General features: G+C 37.8%; 1 pseudogene; it reads right to left on the bottom strand.

Moving 5' to 3' along the window:
- Window positions 1-318: 318 nt before the first annotated feature.
- On the bottom strand, window positions 319-19,619 carry LOC113108422 (DDB1- and CUL4-associated factor 6-like; annotated as a pseudogene).
- Between the last annotated feature and the right edge of the window lie 304 nt (window positions 19,620-19,923).

The raw sequence follows: 19,923 nt of genomic DNA, 5'->3' as shown, positions 1-19,923 counted from the left end.
TGGTGCGAGAAAGACACTGGTACAATTGCACTTGAAGATTTTGTTACGTTTGATCAGTGACTTCTCACATCTGTTTTTGTTCCTAATAGTTTTAGTATACTTAGAAAATGTACTCAATAAGGATTAATCAATCTTTTTTTTGCATTATGCCAGTCAGTTATATATACTAATATTAATAGGCCTTTTTGTCATATGCAGCGCTGCTTCTGGCTGCACTATCTGTTTGAAAACCACAGCACATAACGTTATTTTTTTTGTTTTTTTTGTACTGTTATTAAATTCTTTATGGGTACTCAACAAGCTTTCAGTCATGTTTTGTTTGAATCACAAACACTTTTAATGTCTCCGGTACATGGATTGAAAAGGAACCAGAACTTAATCCGAAAATCTGTGGAAAACCACTTAAAAATGGCTTACATTCCTTAACTGTGCTGAATGAGGTTAGCATAGAATGGCACGCTATTAGACGAGGAGATATTTCATCTTAGCTTTTCCCAGCGATCACTAGTCACTTAGCAGAACGCTCAAGCCAACAGCTGCCACAACAAAGGCCATCTGTGCTGATAGGAGAGAGAAAAACACGACCTGCCAACTAATGCTTCAGCCATGTGGCTAGACAGCAGTGGGTTTTATGTATAGACCGAGTCAAAAATGGTTCTCATTTTAATAAACTTTTATAAACATTCTGCAGTGTAACAATGTATAATGGCTGGTTTGGATAATGAAATATTGCTAGTACCTGTGATTGGCGTTAGGCAGAAGATCCCTGTGCAATGCAATGACAAATGTAATGACAAAAAAAAAAGAAGAAAAAAGAGCCAACAATGGTAAAGACTAAGAGAACACATTTTCTCATGTTTGACATGCATAATTCCTGGTATACAAACATCAGAGTTCTTCATTTGAGGCTACAATAAAGTTTCACACTTAACACCGTTCCAAGCTCAACTGTTTAACAAATTAATATTGCACTTAAATACTCTCAAGCACCAGCCGTTTAGCCACATCTTTAAATTTCTTGCGTATCATCTTGTTTGCATGAACTCCCCAGATGCAGTTTACTCTCATATAGAGTAATTAGTACGAAAAGTCTCATTAAAAAATAATGCCAAAAACAGAACTAACATGGAAATACTCTATTTTGTAACTTGTACAAATCTCAAATGCTCAAGTGCACTGTAGCAAAAAAAAAAAAAAACACTCGTTTGTAGAAGAAGGGCTACTGTTCATCCTCGTTCTCTTGTCCGGAGCCTTCCGAACGATCACCCTCCACACGGTCTGAGGATAAAAGAAGGGAAGAGGAAGAAAGATTTAGACACCTGTTCAAGGTAGTAAAACCAAATGCTGGAGTAAGTATCCAGTGACGAATGCTGGTCAGTTAAAAAAAGAAGTGTAAATATCATTGCTAAATATGATTTATCTTAAAGGTGCTGTATGTAGGTTTTTTTGATTCTACTAAAGCATTGAAATACCATTAAATGTTTGCAGAGATTTAAGAAAATATCTCAATATATTCTCAAGCGGCAACATCCCAATCTCTCTTGAAGCCAACAAAGAAGTGACTAAAACTGCAATTCATCGACTGGCTTCAAAAGGTACTGTTAAAATAGCCAACTTTACAGCAGAAAAAAAAAACATGTTTACAGCCTAGTACAAAAAAATTTATTTTGTTCTATATTGCTAATTTCCCCTTGATGACAACTGTGAGCGGGGTGAATTTTTATTTTTTATAACTCATCCATTTAAATTATATTAAGCCTTAAAGTTCTGCATAATTAAGGGCGTGGACAGTTGAGTGACAGTTGGATTGGCAGCTGACACTCCAGTCGAGCTATAGGTGGGCCTGGCTTCAGCAACCAGCTCCCGCCTTTTTGCCCATTTTTGATGATCTGGGAGTGACGCGCTGCCAAGATGGCGACGGCCGCTCTGCCCACTTTGAGCTTCAAAAGCACTCTTCTGAAAACTACAGGTGACGTCACGGACACTACGTCCATGTTTTTATATTCTCCTTCAAAAATGTGCATCCCGGCCGGAATGTCGGACTGTTTTGGTTTGTGAAACCCACCCACTGCCAGTTTACCCAGTTGCAATTTTGCACCCCAGGTTGCCAGTTGGCGGAAAACACAGTGTATTTCATCTTATTCGTCATCAAGTGTGCTCATTCCTGTTGGTGTCGTCAATCTGGCAACCTGCGTGTGTATGTCAAGTCTGAGGAGCAGGGGCCAGGTGAAAAAAATCCTCTCCAATATTTTGGACTGCAATACCTATTTTAACAACCAGATACATTTGAAGCACCTTTAAATATTTCGATTTGTACTCTGTTGGATCTCACTGTATGTATACAGTCAGTGAGTTAAGAAAGGGACATGAGGAAGTTCACCTGTTCTGATGTGATTTAATGATGCCAGCATTCGAAGCATGAAGGAAGCAGGGACGGTGATGGTGTTCCTCGTCTCTTCCAGCATTAACTCATTACGAGCAATCACCTACAGCACAGAAACAAATCAGGAAATTAAATCCACGTTTGCTAACACTTTACTCCTGTAGCAATGGCACAGAAAAAACAATACAACTGCCTTCCTCAAAACGCCTCTATTTTATGTATTTTCCTCTATAAAAACAGACACAGCTCCTTAGGCTTAGACAACCACAATACTTGGAGCTCTTGTGCCATCTAGTGGGGATTCAATTACATCTCAAAACAGGAAATTCTTCAGAGAATTAAGCAGAAAACCCTGTCCATACCTCTTCAGCAAGGACTCTGTTAAAAGACGTTGACTGTTCTAAAGGCGACCACAGCTTGATGTTATAGTCAATTCCAGATGAAGCAAGAACTGTTAAAAAAAAAACACACACATCAGACCAAATGCTGTGATCCAAACTGGTCTCTATCTATTGTTTTCAGGTATTTCTTTGCTCACTGGGGTCATAAGGGTGAGGCTGTAGGCAGTTGACCACATGGTTGTCGGCCTCCAGCAGCATCAGGTGCTCTCCTGTGTGTCTGTCCCAGATGAAGATATGGCCACAATCCGAGCCACTCATCACAAAGTTATTCCCCCAGAAACACGACTCTTTAATCTGCACGAACAGTCAGGTCATTAAAGTGAAACATCTGTGTTAATGTTTTTTACACAATTGTTCATATGTTATACTAGAGCTAATAAGAAGTGACAGAAAGTTGGATTTTGTGTACAGTGTGCATGAGACAATAAACAGACAGCGTACCATGGTCCTGGAGTTGCGGTGGCCCTTGTACATCATCTTGACAGAGGGTCTCCTGATATTCTGAGTCTCACTCTCTTCCATCTCTCGCCGTTCTTTTCTCCTGCGGAACAGCTCCTGGATCCGAGCCGCGGCGGAGCGTCTATGAAAAACAGAGCATGCAGAGCAAAGCTCATGAAAAATCATTTATGCACTACAACTTCAAAACACATTCCAGCTCAACATAATATTAGTACAGTATGGTCAAATTTTCACAAGCTTAAATCGTTTTACAAAGTCTTACAGCACTGTGCAAGATAACACTAGATCTGAATTTTTTATTTTTTTGGCAGAAAATGTAGATGGAGCTTCTCCTTTCATGACACAACAGTAACAGCATTACTTTTATGTGCATGTTAAATTCATAAAATTATGTGTTTTTGATTTTACATTTAATAGCTGATAATTCATGGAATTACACTGTGACTTATAGCTGTATTTGTCTCTTTAAGAGAACAAAATGTTTATTGAGTGAAGCTGATGAATCCTTGATGCCTGCAGAGAGCCGTAGAAGCTCAGCTTTTCTGTAAGAATTTTAGAGAAATTTTAAATAAATTAATACTTTTTAAATCTGAATATGGTTTTTGAACTCCAAACAATTATACCTAAGTTCACTTGTAAATTCATGCACGAAATTAGTTGACTTGGTTAGTAACTAACCAAACGGTCCTTATGCAAACATTTAGCACACTCTCAGGCAGTAATAAAGTTAATATGAACTATTAAATCACACACTTTGTGATACACGTAACACACATAGCATATTTTACACAGCCACACAAAATTTATATCAGGTTAATAAATAGTTAATCATATCTGCACCCCTTGCAATTAGATTATATAAGAGGCTACCTCAGAAACATTACAGTACCTTATCATCCTATCACCTACAGCTGATCCTCTGTAATTAAATCTAATGAGAAGAGGAGCATTTTACTTATGACTGTCCAAAAGATAAACACGGTTTAGCATAAACTCATGTTGTCATGTTTTATGGGACTTCACGTCAGTCATTTAATTTGCCCACACATTGTGACGATTTGCATCATTAAACATCTTGACATGACGAGAGTCCATACCTCTGTCCCTGCCCTCCTCTGTACCTGGCTGAAGGGATAAGGATGGGGTCATCGTCACTGTCATCAGAGTCCTGATTGCGGGATGGTTGAGTCGAACCCTGGCCGCCCGTTCCAGCGGCCTCGCTCCTCCTGCACTGTTCGCTCAGCTCCACCGAAGCAGCAGCCTGGAGCTCTTCCGTTGGAGCGCTGGGACGAGCCGTGTCTTCGGTTGACAGCCCCTCTGGTGGTGCCGCCAGTGGCGTGCTGTTTTGAGAGCTGATGGAGGCCTTTTCCGTGCCACCGTCTGCAGTTTTGCCCCCATTGGGTGTGGGTTGACTCCCTGAGGCTGAGCTTGAACCTGTTTATGAGAGAAAATGTAAGATAACCTCCAAAAATAAGTCACATAACACAAATTCTGTAGCAATGGCCATGTGGTTGTCGACTCACTTTCCCCCGAGGTTTGACCTGTGGGCTCTTCCTCACCCACCTCCCCAACATTATGTCCTCCACTGCTGCATTTGGCACTGGACGTTGGACTGCTCCTTTACATAATGAAAAAGAAAAGTTAGTGATTTGTTCTTACAAAAAAGAAAATGCATTCTTAAAAATAAATACTCACAATCAAATAAAGAAGGAAGGCAGCCAAAGAGAATTTCATATCACAAACTTGACATCTGACATATCTGAGTTTTATTTATGTAGTATTATAGTATTTATTAATATTTTGAATTATATTATAATTATTGTATTATTATATTATAATAATTACAATAACATAATATATTATAATGTTTGTATTTTCAGTTTTTGTTTTAGTCATTTTGTAAATGTACTTTTGTAATTTTTATTCATTTTTGTTTAATATTTCTTTTTAGCTTTCTTGTTACTTTAGTTTCAATCATTTTAGTATTAGTTGCAAAGGCAAAATATATCTTATTTTTCACATTTATTTATTTTTTCATTTAGTATTTATTTTTATTTTGTTTCAGCTTTATTTCAATAAATGCTGATTAATTTAGATTTATCCCTTTTAGTTAACATTTACATTTACCATTTATTTTTCAGTTTTTCAAAATTTTAATACTTCAACTTATTTTAATTGCCATGGCAACATTCCAAAAAAAAAAAAAAAAATAATAATAATCATTTAAAAGTTATTTCAACTAATATTTGTTTTATTTCAGCTTTCATTCAATTAACGAAAATGGCTTTTAATTTTAGGTTTTTGTCAACATCAACACTGTTTATTGCTCAGAGAAAACATGAAAAATGTATACTTTAATTGGAGAAACTTTTTGGGTTAAACATGACTAAAATAATTTCATTTTAGTTTTTATTAATGGATGAAAAATTATATACTGTAAATTTGTGAGCCTTTATGAGTGATTCATTAAAAGAACCAGTTTCTTTAGAGTCATTTGCTTGTGTATCGGATCACACTAGTCGTAGCCTCAAAAAATAAATAAATAAATAAATAAAACAGATTTCATTGCATTATTTTGTGGAACATTATTTTTAAAACTAGGTATTTCAATGATCCTCAAATCTGGCTTGGGAGATCCACTTTCCTGCAGAGTTTAGCTCCAACCCTAATCAAAAAAACCTACCTGTGATTATCTAATGATCCTGAAGACATTGATTAGCAAATTCAAGTGTGTTTGATTAGGGTTAGAGCTAAACTCTGCATGAAAGTGGATCTCGCGAACCAGATTTGAGGATCACTGAGGTCTTCTATAGCAAGACTCTTTAGAGCAATGGTCTCAGACTCAATTCCTGGAGTGCCACAGCTCTGCAGAGTTTAGCTCCAACCAGTTCCAAATCACAACTGCTTGGAAGATTCTAGCAATCCTGAACACCTTGATTAGCTGGATCCGGTGTGTTTGATTAGGGTTGGAGCTAAACTGTGCAGAGCTGAGGACCTCCAGGAATTGAGTTTGAGACCAATGCTTAGTTTAGAGGCTTGTGGGAGTGATTTGTGTGCTGAGGTCAAGGCTGATTCTCTGGTCACTCACCACTCATCAGTGAAGTCCAGTTTGATGGTGCTAGTGGTGGTGCCTTCAGTGCTGTAGTGCAGACTGAGAACAGGTTCTGCTGTGCCAGTCCGCCCAGGTCCTGGAGGAGTGCTGCTGCTCCCGCCGCTGGTGCCAAGTGATGGCACAGTTTCTACAGTGTCTGGGGAAGCTTTACTGACACCTGTACTCTGATCGCTGATTACATAACCTGCTGCTTCTGCACCTCCTGGAGGAAAGACAGAGGACATGTGGGATGTGAAACTGAGCTTTTAGAAAGAGGGTTTTCCTTGAGAACATTACATTTGTCACATCTCCACATTTAATCATAGAAGCAGCTTTTCTGAAATATTGAAAAGTAATTATCATGCACCAGTATTGCAGTTTCGGCAGTACTGAGAAATACCTTGTTTCAGAATGGCAGCTTCAGATGCTCAGGTTTTCCTGAGAATTGTTTTTTTTTTTTTTTTTTTTTGTAATGTTTACAATAACATTCTAAATAAAGGAGCATAACAGCATATAAATCTTTCTGTGCTACTGAGAACCATGCAGTTTCACTGTTATTTATATTGTGGCAAACAGTGCCTAGTGTAGACAAAAAAAAAAAGGAGAAAAAAAGATTATGTGGCAAAGTGAGCTAAACCGATAGACCCCAGGCTACAAAAATTTTGATTATAGTTTGGTTAAAGTTCAATAATTGCGAGCAGTTAACCCAAAGCGAAGAGAATTCGCAATTTAAGGTTTATTGTTCTGAAGGGGAAAAAGTACAGGCACCAGTATGGACATGGAGAAAAGATGCCAGCCGTAAATAAGAAATATCTCCAAAATTGGTGTTTCCTTGGTTTTCAGGAAACATTACATATTCCAAAGCAAAAATAGCAAAGTCATTTTAAAGAAGTCATATCATCTTTTATGAATGTCAATCAAGGAACATAAAAATTGTTATAAACAATTTAATTTATAATAATAATAATAAAACTTTATTAGAATGATTTGGATCATGTGACCCTGGAGTAATGACTGCTAAAAATTCAGCTGTCACCACAAAAAATACATTACATTTTAGAGTATAGTAAAACAGAAAAGTTATTTTTGAGTGGTAATAATGTTTCAAAATATTACTGTTTTGGTCTTGGTAAGCATAAGAGACTTCTTTCAAAACATTTTTAAAATCCAGAACAGTAAATTTTTCTAGCTTAGTTTAACTGAGACGGAAGTTCTGTCATTACTAGTATTTTTCAGAATGTTTTTATAACAATAAATGCTTCAAAAGGTCAATGAAAAAAATGTGATATGACCCCTTTAAGCTAAATGTTGATGTGCAAGCCCACATTAGTCTCACAGACTGGGGTCACTTCATCTACAGCGATATCATTGACTTGATTGCAAATAAATGCACAGACACTATTTAAACTGAACAGAGATGACATCACTGAATTCAATAATGAACTGCCTTTAACTGTCATTTTGCATTATTGACACACTGTTTTCCTAATGAATGTTGTTCAGTTGCTTTGACACAATCTGTTTTGTGCTAATATAAATAAGCGCTATATAAATAAAGGTGACTTGACTTGACTTGACAGAGGGTGAACTCATTAAGTAGAGAGTGAGGGGAAGTAAACATGTGTCTCTTAGTTCAGGACATTATTTGAAAGATGAGCTTGATATGAACTCGGCCCCAGAGGAGGGGAGAAAAAGTATGTCAGTTGACTGAAAATGATTGACAGAAAGCCTCTGTATCTTTCTGAAGTTTTTCTGTTTACCCAGAGGCACATCTGAAGAGTCTTCTTAAGGTGACCGAGGACAAGAGCTGCTTCAATCAGTAATGTACAGAGCTCAAATGCAAAGGATTGTATGAAAATGAGCAAAAGGAAAAGAAAAAAGAGGAGAAGACGCACCCTGCTCCTCATCCAGAGTCATGGATCCAAGCTGTTTGTTTACCACAGATGAGGGAGAATCTGAAACAAAAATAAGACATCCTGAAAAACTCAAGCAACAACAGAGCCAGTACAAACATTTAAGTGCAGAACTAAATCCTCAAGAAACACACTGCAGCACACGCAGGGGAAAAACTTCCCACAACAAACTGAAAAGCCCAAAACTCTGTAAAGATGAGTCTAGGAGGCTTAATTCTCAGTTAAAAACACAAAGCCAAGGGTTACAGATTGAGTAAGCTGTTCCTCAAAAAACGTGAAATGGCATCCAGGAGGTGAGCAAATATAAGAGAACAATTTATCAGGAACAAACTGATGCATAGCCTTCTTTAATGCAGTATTCACTATCAGGCAGAATAAACAAGTCATACGGCAATCTGTAGTTCAGGAGTTACCTACGCTGACAGTGCCTTTCAGCGACAAAGCAACCAGAAGTCATTTATTTCTGGAAAGTGTTTGCAAATAACCAGCAAAATGTGACGTCAGGATGTTGCTGAACTAATAGTATAATGCTTTAAGCACAGAAAATACACTGCGTACACTTGGGCTATGGAATAAAATTAACTTTTACTGAAGTGCCTGTTTCATAGACAACAAATACATTCAGTTTTTGTCTAATCATTGCATATATGTCTAAAATAAGTGAGCAGGTCCCACTCACTGATAGCATTAAGAAGTATTTTGCGGAACATTGCAAAGTGAAGTGCAACAAGAGAAGGTATGAAAAGAACTAGTTAAACGTTGATCAATATTTAAGGTTTAAATTGGAGACTAAAAAACTGCCACCATCAAACAGTACAAACCATCTTTATTTGTGTGATTGCATTTCAGGTGAATCAATCAACAGATGGCAGTATATGCACACGTTTGACATCTGAGCTCTTTTCCAAGATCTAGTAAGCTACCTCACTTACTGACTACACAGGCAGCTAACTTCTAAAGCCCTCTCTTAAATCAAGGTGCATTCGATGTGGACGCTTTTCCATAAAGTCAGTTTATCCAAAAAAGTCAGTGCAAGATTTACAAGTGTTCAGAAGTAAGATTGTTTTCCTTAAAACAAAGGACACATTAAATTGATAAAAAGTAACAGTAAAGATTTTTGCATTGTTACCAAAATTCTACTTGAAATTAATGCTGTTCTTTTGAATAAATGCATCATGTTTTCCACAAAAAATATTAAGTAGAACAACTGTTTTCAATGCTCATAATAATAATGTTTCTTGACCAAAATCTGCATGTTAAAATTATTTCAAAATTTCTGATGTTAAATAGCGATAATATTTCATAATAGTATATGTGTAATACTGTCTAATATTTTGACCAAAGCGGAGTACATTACACGGCATCATAACTTTGAACAGCTTTTGAGTCAGGTGTGTATCTGTGAGGTCTAAAAATGTCACCTAGGTGGGCAGCTCACTAGGTTTTGGAGCAGAGCTCTGCTATTGGTGAATGTGAGCGTGAATGACCAGCGGTTAGATGTGTGCACATCTGTGTGGCAGAGGGGAAGAGGAACACACTCCATAACCAGAGGTGCAGCAGCAAACCAGTACAGCCATTAGACAGGCAGCTAGAGGGGTCAGGAGGTTAAAGGAGAGCAGGGATGCAGGCAGGGAAAAGATGGTAACCTGCAGGGGGCCCTGCGTCAGAAGCAGCAGCCTGTTGGGCTGAACTCTCTGTGCTGGAGGTCTCGGGTACAGAAGGGACTGAGCGTCTGCCCTGTCCTGGGGGGTCAGACAGGAGAAGCAGCCTCTGCAAACGTCTACACACTAAACTTACCGGCAGCCTGTGAGGACCATATTCTGACAGTGTGGGGTCAGAGGGAGAGAGAAGAGCAAGATGGGAAAATTGATGGGATGGGGGGAAAAGAAGAGAGGCAAATCATAGATGAGGAGGAATGCTGGGTAAAAGAGCAAATTAAAGATTGAAGCTGTAGGCTGAGTGATGTCAGACAAGACTGCAGGGTTTCATCACCCGTCATAAAAAATAACAAAAGCGTGCATTACACTCACACGTCCACACATGTTCTAGGGGCATGAACAGAAACGCCTGCAATGGCATGATGAGCAAAAAGGAGGGATTTATCATTCGATTAAAAAATAAGACAAAAGACACTACATGTAACATCCTGCCTCTGTTAATGAGATTGTTGATGCAGGCCCTAACAGCACACAATGTTCAAAAAATAAACCCCACCTTAAAAGAATAAAAAAGAAAATACATAAAGTTGGATGGTTGGGAGATGTATAGCAAGCAGACATGATAAATGGACCAATAACATAAATTGAATGAAATGATTTCGATTTGAAAGTTCATTATAAGCACATCGTCTTTATGGAGGAGAGATACAATGACTATATTTACATGCACAAGACAATTCGGATTACTACTGGAATAGGATCATATGATCTGAATTAAGCCACTACTTTGGTTTTTACAAACAATTATATTGTAAAATAATATTTAAAATTAAATAATTGTTTTATATTTAAATATATTTGAAAATATGATGTAAAAACTGAAGCAGCTATTACTGCAGTTTTCAGTGTCACATGATCCTTCAGAAATCATTCTATTCTTATGATTATTGTCTTATAATTGGTGAAAACAGCTGTGCTGTTTAATATTCTTCTGGAAACTGAGATACATATTTTTCAAGATACTTTGATGAACAGGACATTCAAAAAGAAGTATTTATTTTACATATAAACCTCTGTAACATTATAAATATCTTAACGGTCACTTTTAATCAACTAATTGCATCCTTGCTGAATAAAAGTATTAATTTCTTTTAAACAAAATCTTACTGACCTCAAACTTTTGAACAGTAGTATATGTGGACAAAACTCCTTTTTATAATAGCTGTAAAGCATGTAAATATCTATTCTTAAAATAGATTAAAATGTAAAATATGGACTTTAAATGGAACATTATGTGCATGTAAACATTGCCATTGTCTCATATTAAAGATGAATTCACTGATCAGTGTTTTGCTAATTGTGACAGACTTACCAGATAAAGCTGCCTCTCTAGATGGGGTGGGTGTGGCTGAAGGAGTGGGTGTGGCTGAGGAAGTGGACGTAACTTCATCCTGGCTCCTCTGCTCTGTGTCTGGGGATGTGAGGAGAGAGGAGGAAGCAGCGCTCTCCACGGAGGACGAGCTGGAGGGGGCAGGAGCTGTCACAGTGGAGGAGGAGCCTGAGGAGGAGGAGCCTGAGGAGATGGACTTGGGGAGGGGCTCTGGAGGTGCAGGAGGAGCAGCAGGTGGAGGTGGAGGATCAGAGGAGGGTGTCTCCACCTCCATCGCACCTTCAGCTGAGACCTCACTGGGCTCTTGTGCCTGAGTGTTTGTTTCTGAGGTTGCAGATGTTCCTTCTGGTCGAGCGGCCGTACCTTGAGACAAATCATCAAACCTTGAGCTTAACATTTAAGAGTAAATTTTGAATTCATGGAGTTTTTAAATTTTTTATAGAGGACATTTAATTACAGAATGTGATACATGCTTCATTGAACCATTCATTAGTTGATGTTTACTGACAAAGAGGATCAAATATGAAATTGCCTCCATAGCATTCAATGCTTTTTGCAATGCAAATGTAAGTCACATGGAAGAGCTTTTAAAGCCCCTATATACTTCAAGATAAATAGAAGAACGATCTGGTGTGTTGTCATTGCAAAACAAAATCAGGTCCAAAGAAAGTTTGTTTGGATTTCGACACAGCTTGCCAAAGCAAAGTTTCCAGAAAAGTTTGTTAACACTTTCAAACTACCATTGGTCCATGAAGATTTATATTATTTATATTATAATAATATGTAGGTGTGCTCTGGGGTTCTGCCTACTTTGACAGACTGAACAGAAGAAATCAACCAGAGAACATTTCCACGTCAAAGTCAGACACATGTCAAAACTTAGACACAATGGAGAGCTGCTTTATTGTAAAGTATGGTAAAATATTGAAGTTGTAATTCTAACTGAAAAAAAAACACTGACAGTTTTTTAATATTTAATGCAGCAAAAATGAATGCTTTAAAGCAATCTATAAAAAGTTACAGAAATAAACGTGACTTTACTTGACTGGAATGCTGAATTACAGAGCTTGTGCAAACATATCCATATACCTATGACCAGATGCTATTTTGTTATTGAGAGGTCTGTATTTTATGTTATGTTTGTCGGTATGTCCGCAACAGCATACTATGGAAGCCTGTTTCTTCGACTGAATGAAAGAAGAAAAAAAAGGTAATTGCCAGTTTTTATCTCACAATTCTGACTTTTTTCCTTGCAATTGCAAGTTAACATCTAGCAATTCAGACATTTTTTCTCAGAACTGTTCTAATTCAAACTCGCAATTCTGATTCAGTTGAGATATAAACTCTGAAAAAGAAATATATATAAAGTCAGAATTTAAATAGTACAATTCTTAATTTTTTCTCAAATTTGCGAGTTTATAATCAAGTTGTGCTTTATTGTATGATTATATTTGTATTGTATAAATCATACAATACTGAAACTCCAAATACATATCACGCAATTCTGAGAAAAAAAGTCAGAATCGCAAGTTTATATCTCGCATTTCTCAATTTATGACTCACAATTGCTTAGTTTATATCTCAATTTAGAAAAAAAAAGTCAGAATTGCAAGATTATATCTCGCAATTCTCACTTTATAACTAACAAATGAAAATGTATCTCTCACAATTCTGAGATAAAAATCTACATCTCATAATTGCGAGATGAAAACTCGCAATTGCAAGTAAAAATTCAGAATTGTAAGATAAAGTCAAAATAACCTTTTTTTTTTCCAGTGGTGCAAGAACAAAAAATAACTTTGCAAAGAACTGAAGAATATATCAGTATATTCATAGTGTGTATATTCAGTGTGGACCAAGGCTGTTTTTACCTCTGGGTCGAGTTTGAGGACGTGCTCTGCTGCTCTGGGCCTCACTAGCCTCTTCAAACCAGCGTGACAACATGTCCGACATCCTCTGCATTAGCGATACATTTGGACTCTGTTCTCCTGCAAAGACAACAAATTCTTCATGATCAATATCAAAGCAAATCAGAACCTAAATCATTCCACTCACAGAAAGCAGAAGCACTGGAAGCCTTCTGTTTACAATCAAGAGCAAGCTGCAATATGCCAGGAAGTAGTGAAGTAAAGCAGGCTTTGGACTAAACCCCTGTGAAAAGCTAACAAGTTCCCCTTAGACAAACTAAGCTGTTGATATTTAAAGTCAGAGGTACTGAGGGAGATTAAAGATGTATTGAGAGACACTAGAGACCGCAGGCCTCAGCTCGTTGAAAACATGGAGGAGAATGCCAGTGCGGACAACAGCCCTGTTCATGGAGGAGACAGCTGGAGCTGAAGTGGATGTGCAAATGATTTGTGGTAAACAGCTATGGTAGACAATGCCTTGATGCTTTAACATTTGAATACAGTTTTAAAGGATAACAGATCTTTTTGACAGGATGTGGCTAAGAAGAAAGTGCTAATAAATAAAATAAAACCACAATTTTGGATTGACTATGAAATGCTGCTAATAGGTATAATAAAAAGTGTGGGATGGGTTACACATTTCAGGTCTTATAGAATTTATTAGTTACAGAGTTAAGCTAGACTAGGAAGTGCTGATTATCATATAAAAATAAGCTGCTTTATAACAACATCCGCTAGTAAAAAATAAAATACATTTAAAAAAAAAAAAAATCGGTCAATTTCTGACAAGTAGAAGAACACACATATCTGTGGATCTATTCTTGATGCATTAATCTGAAGTCACCCAATAAGCCTGTTTGTAAACAGAGCCCTCAGTGTTTATTCGCCTGTGTATATGTACCATCCGTGCTGCTGTGTGTTCAGTATTTGTGACACCAGCATTTGTGCCTGCAAGTTCTCATCTTACCATCACGCTCCCTCTCGCTCTCAGGTCGAGCGCGCGGCCCTGTGTCCGACCAGTCGCCCCTCAGACGCAAGCGCTTGACAGGGGGCTGCCTCAGCTGCGGGAACACACATCAACAAGCTGTCAGTCACAGTCAAAACCTCTCACACGCCCTAAAAATAACACTCTCTACCCTGAGACTTGACATCACTGTAGAATCATCTAGTCCAGCATGTTTGCAGGAAGGATGACCAACAAATATTTTAACCCATGGTAAAAGAGGCTACTGTACAATGCAAAGTGATCTATCTCTTTGTGCCACCCAAGTTAAAATGGCTTTAGCTTCATGAAGTAATGTAATGTAATTAATGTATTTTTAAAGCCAGTGGAGTCCAAACAATATTGCACTCCATTGATTTTCCTCGTTTGTTTGTTTTTTTGCAAAATATGTTAATTTTGTTTTCCACGGAAGGCGGCAAGTAGATAATGAGTTTAGTTTTTATTTTGGGCTAAACTATACGTTTAAAAAGTTAAAAAGTGAAAGAACTTGGGATGTTGATGGGATTAACTATTGAGGCCACTTTGCCACGTGCCTCGCTCTCACACTTTTACCATCTCAGTCAGTCAGGACACTCTATTTTGGGTGCTAGTGTGCATTAACAAGCCAAGCACCGGCTCTAACACAGCCACATTAGACCAAACAAAGCACATCAGAGACCAATGTGTTCATTCTATAAATAATCTAATAATGAGCACTGCAGCTTCTCTCCACTTCACATGGAGGGATAAAATGCTATTCTTTTTTTACTTGGTTAAGAGGCTGGAAAGGACACATGCCTGTTAAGGTGCTTGTGGTTTAGATCAAAGCACCATTTATTTTAAGTAAAACCTGCAGTACTCAGATTGGGTCTTTGAAAAAAAAGTAATATTTAAAATGTAAATTTGAATTCTTGATTGATTTAACCAGTAGTTGTTGTACATTACTTCACAATATCTCCTCAGCAGGGTCTTTGAAACATTTATTTGGATGGATGGGCCTCATTCTAATGAACAGGCTAAACTATAGCGGTCCTAAGAGGGCTCCTTTCTAATATCTCTGCTGCCAACAATGAGTTTGAATGTCATACATACAAGTAAACCATACTAAGTCCTCAACAATTTCACATTGCTCTAGCTCTACATTCACTGATTGCAAAAGAGTTGAGTAAAACCTTGGTGCTATAGCACAGATTTATTGCAGTCAACAGGAGCTCCTTTTTTCTAGCTGGCAGTCATTGTGCACTGGGGGCCTATTTCTGTCTCAGCTGTGGTGTGCTGCGTGTGTCTGCACCTCTATTTGGAAAGGAATCTGATCGCGGGGGATCCGGACACAGCTGATCACACCGTACAACAGCTGAAGGGACTGAAGCGGTGACCCAGCAAATTTCACCACTATAGTCCCAATACAGAAGGAAAATATAGACCCGGCAGTTTAGCTTAAAGAGCTTACTGTTTATGTATGCAAAACTAAAACATACATATTTTTGATGTTTGACCAAATAAGTGAGCAGCATAAGAGAACTTTTTATTTTTTACTTATTTTTTAAAAAGAATCTGCATGGATTGGCTGTGATTGTATTCACTGGTATTAAAAATGTGACACATTGTGACAGATAATTGTTGCTGGAAACGTGTTGCATCATGCCTGGTTAGTACACGATGTAAAAATTACAAAGCCTAACTTCCTTTGCTTTTTCTTTCCATTAAAGTTGCAGTCAGTCATACATTTCCTCATTAAAAAAGTTTTACACATAAAATAAATGAATTGTACTTTGAACACGTATTTAGGTTCATTTAATTATGCTGTGTTACTGTACAATTTCACAAAATAAACATCAATATATAGACATAAAATTCAATATTGCATATTTTTATTCCCTGGCTAGAATCAGTCTTAACATTGAAATTTCTCTGAGCAGTGCAACAAGCAGTGATCCACATCCTAAACCATAGCATCACTGTCATTTGATCTATCCTCTCTGACATCCTCTACAAAACTATTTTCAAACTGCACCACTGAAGCACAGCACTGCTGAGGATTATACAGAGTGCATGAGACAAGAGCGCAGGGAACTTCAAAAGTCCTTTATTTAGATTTTGCTTTAGGCATGAACAGACTAACAGCACACACTTGCCCCCAGACCAGTCGCTCTTGACTTTCAGATGTATGGCTCCATTTCTATTAGGGCTGCACAAATGATGGAATTCAAATCGAAAGCAGGATATGGTCTTATGCGATTAAGAAACCAGAAAAGGTTGCAATTTCATTATACGTTACATAGCCTGAATGCTTCAGAGTGAACAAGCAGCACTCTGGTGTCTGTAGTCAAGTACATGCACTCAGAGGATGCATGGGTCTCATGCTTTCACATACTAGTACAGTTCACTTTAAAACAGTGCTTGTTTACCATGAAGATTCACATCAGCCCTCAGGCCATCCAAGATGTAGATGAGTTGGTTTCTTCATCAGAACAGATTTGGAGAAATGTAGCATTACATCACTCACTCACTAATGGATCCTTTGCTGTTGGGTGCCTTTCATAATGATAAAACATCACAACAATCCACATGACTCTAGTCCATCAATTAACATCTTGTGAAGTGAAATCTAAGTCCTATATCCATAATACTCCATTCTCCAGTGAAAACGCTGTCTCTTCTGAATCAAGAGAGTAAAAAGGCACAGGCATTTAAAAGTAAAAACAGTTCTAAACAAATATGTTGGTGGATTTTGATGAGACTGGACAACAGGGAATGGACTTTTTCACTGGAAGAAGCATTATTATGGATTATGGACTGCCATTTTAAACTAGAGCAATAGATTTAATATCTTAATGATGGATTTGTTTATTACAAACCCACAGCTTTTTGCCTCACAAGACTATTTTGATGGACTGGAGTCATTTGAATTACTCGTGGATTATTGTGATTAACTCACTGCAGACGATCCATTGGTGAACAAGTGATGTAATGTTAAATTTCTCCTTCTGCTGATTCAAAGAAGAAACAAATTCAGTTACATCTTGAATGGCCTGAAGGAGAATACATTTTCAGCAAACTGTCATTTTTGGGTGAACTACGTATTCCTTTAATTCAGCATGAAAACATTTTAAAAGTCGATGCATCTATAACAAACCTCAGGTTAACCATGCTTAAATATTGAAATGCTTGGTATTTTTAACGTGACACTGATATCACAATCATTTCTGTGGCAAGAGCTTTTGCAATCTTGTCAAGTGCAGTGTTGCAGATTTTTTACTTTTTGTTCTGCTCTCACAATGTGAAAATGACAAGAGACAAGAGATCTGGTCATTTGATTTAATTCATTTCCCATGAATTATTCCACTGGCCTACACTTGAATTCTCTCGTTTCTCTACACAAATCCTCATTAAGATCTTTCTCTTTGTCTATATTTTCACAAGGTGCTTTAAATCATAAATATTTATTTTCTCCACTTTTCTTCACTTCTAAGCACTATTAGCATCCTGTACTAACAGAACGTTTCTGAAGTAGGGAAATGCAATAAACCAGATACTGTATTTTTTATCTTATTTTATTGATTTATTTTTGCCTTATGATAGGACAGATCAGACAGGTCATCGAATTGGGATTCGAACTCGGGACATCTGTAGCGTAATGGCACTGTAAATCTTTTTAACTATTTTTAACTAAATGATGTAAAGCAAATGCTCAATGTTTAAAAAAATAATAATTGCGGTCAATCCAACCTCAGCTCTTACAATAAATGACGTCAGGTACACACTACTTTAAAAATGGCCAGTGAAGATCCTCCTGATATCTGCTTACCTCCTCTCGCCGCTCTTCAGAAGGGCCCTTGAGCTCCCTGGCCTGGTCATCTTTGGGGTCAAACAGGTAGATGTAGTCAGATGAGTAACTGACCAGCACTTCTTGTCCATCTTCACTGTAACACAGTGAGGTGACGCGGCAGGACTTGGTGGACAGGTGGGCTGGGGCAAAACGTACACACATGCCGGTCGTCCCTCTGCCAGTGTAGTTACCTAGTGAAATAGAAAAACCTTTTTTAGGAAAATTTGAAAAAGTCATTGAAAAATGTAAGTTTCTTTCTAGTTTAAAGGAGGAACATGCTTAATAGAGTTCTGAGAGTTTAGGACCTCTCATTGCAGTAATCGAAACAGAAAGGACACAGATCGGACTCGAAATGCTAAATATAAAAGATCATTAAATCTGGTGACATATATTTGATCCTCCATGAACCTGATACACAGAAGAACAAAAGGCTGAAACGATGAACATGAATAATTTTTCACCCGTAGCTCTTGTTCCCAGCATTCTTCTGTCATAGATCCTCACTGAGCTATCCGAACAGCCCACAGCAAGATAGTAGGGGACCAGGGGGCAAATGGATATTGAGGTAGCGGCTCTCCGGCAATTAATCAAAATGTCCTGAAAAAGGGACAGCAGAGAAAAAGAGAAAGTGGGCAAAGACATGGAGAGTAAAAGAGGAATAAACACGTGAATAGGAACTTATGAATCAGGAAATCTTTAAATAAACATTGCTGAATCAAACACAAAGGTCAAATAGAAAGAGCAGTCCTGTTTTTCTGTATCATTTGGAATAGAATTAATAACGTACACTAATGTTCAAAAGGGTAATCATTTCCAAAAAGTCCTTTGGGCTTGCCAAGGCTGCATTAGTAAAAATAAAAAAAAAGTGAAAGTGACGTGCATTACTGCATCAGATCAGGAATTGTATAAGTATATACCATTATGATTACATAAAAAAAAAAAATAATAATAATTCTAGTTTCTCAAGGACCCCTTGCAGTATCTTCACAAATAATAACGGTTAAAACCTAGCCATTAGATAACAAACTATCCAATTAAATGACATTTATTTTATTATTTATTTATTGTGAATCGGTTCAAAATCCTGCTTCACATCTATTCTGTATTTCAAACCTTTCCAACAGCCGAAGTCCTGGCAGAACCCAAGCAGAGCTCCAAACAGCACTTACAAACATTGTGCTTGTCTCTGCCTCACACAATCATGCCTTCTGATAGCAACAGAAAGCAATTGTGCCTTCAGGCTAACAACATCCTCAACACACACACTCTGTGGGTTGAAAAAACAAGGTTGGATGCTGCTTCCTCAAAAATGCGTCTGAGGTGCAGGTTCTGTACCAGTGTTATTACACCAGCTGTAATGGTGAGACTGAAGGGTGTGGAGGGGAGCCAGCAGCTCCTCCCCAGAGCACCACCAAAAAGAAACATGCTGAGCTTTTGGGTACACAGTGTTTGATGATGTATGCATCTACTACACATTCAAAACCTTCTTACATCTTTACAGTCCTCTTTTGTGCAGCTCGTCTTCAATCCGCAAGTCAAACCACCTCACTGTACCGTCTTCTCCACAGGACAAGAAGGTATATGGGTCATTTGGCACCGTCATTATCTGTAGAAAGAAACAGAAAAAAAGGAAATCAACCTCCACCTCACCACATGTCAAATGTTTCCATTCCCTCTTTGTGGCTTTTATTTCCTCCTCAATGCACTCTTCACATAACATTGTACCTCATAAGCAGTGCCATAGTGGCAGGTGAACTGGCACTGCCTGTTGATTTCTTGGCTCTTCTCTGTGTGTGTGTAGAAAATGATGCCATCTCCTGAGCAGGACACAATCTGTTGATCATTAGTTTGGGGCATGAACTTTGCACTGAAGACGTTGGCCCGGTGTCCTGAACGAATAGTAGTCTTGA

Source organism: Carassius auratus, chromosome 9 (genome assembly GCF_003368295.1).
Source record: "Carassius auratus strain Wakin chromosome 9, ASM336829v1, whole genome shotgun sequence".
NCBI lineage: Eukaryota > Metazoa > Chordata > Actinopteri > Cypriniformes > Cyprinidae > Carassius > Carassius auratus.
Note: the sequence above shows the minus strand (reverse complement) of the source record. Positions and strands in the feature narration are given on the sequence as shown.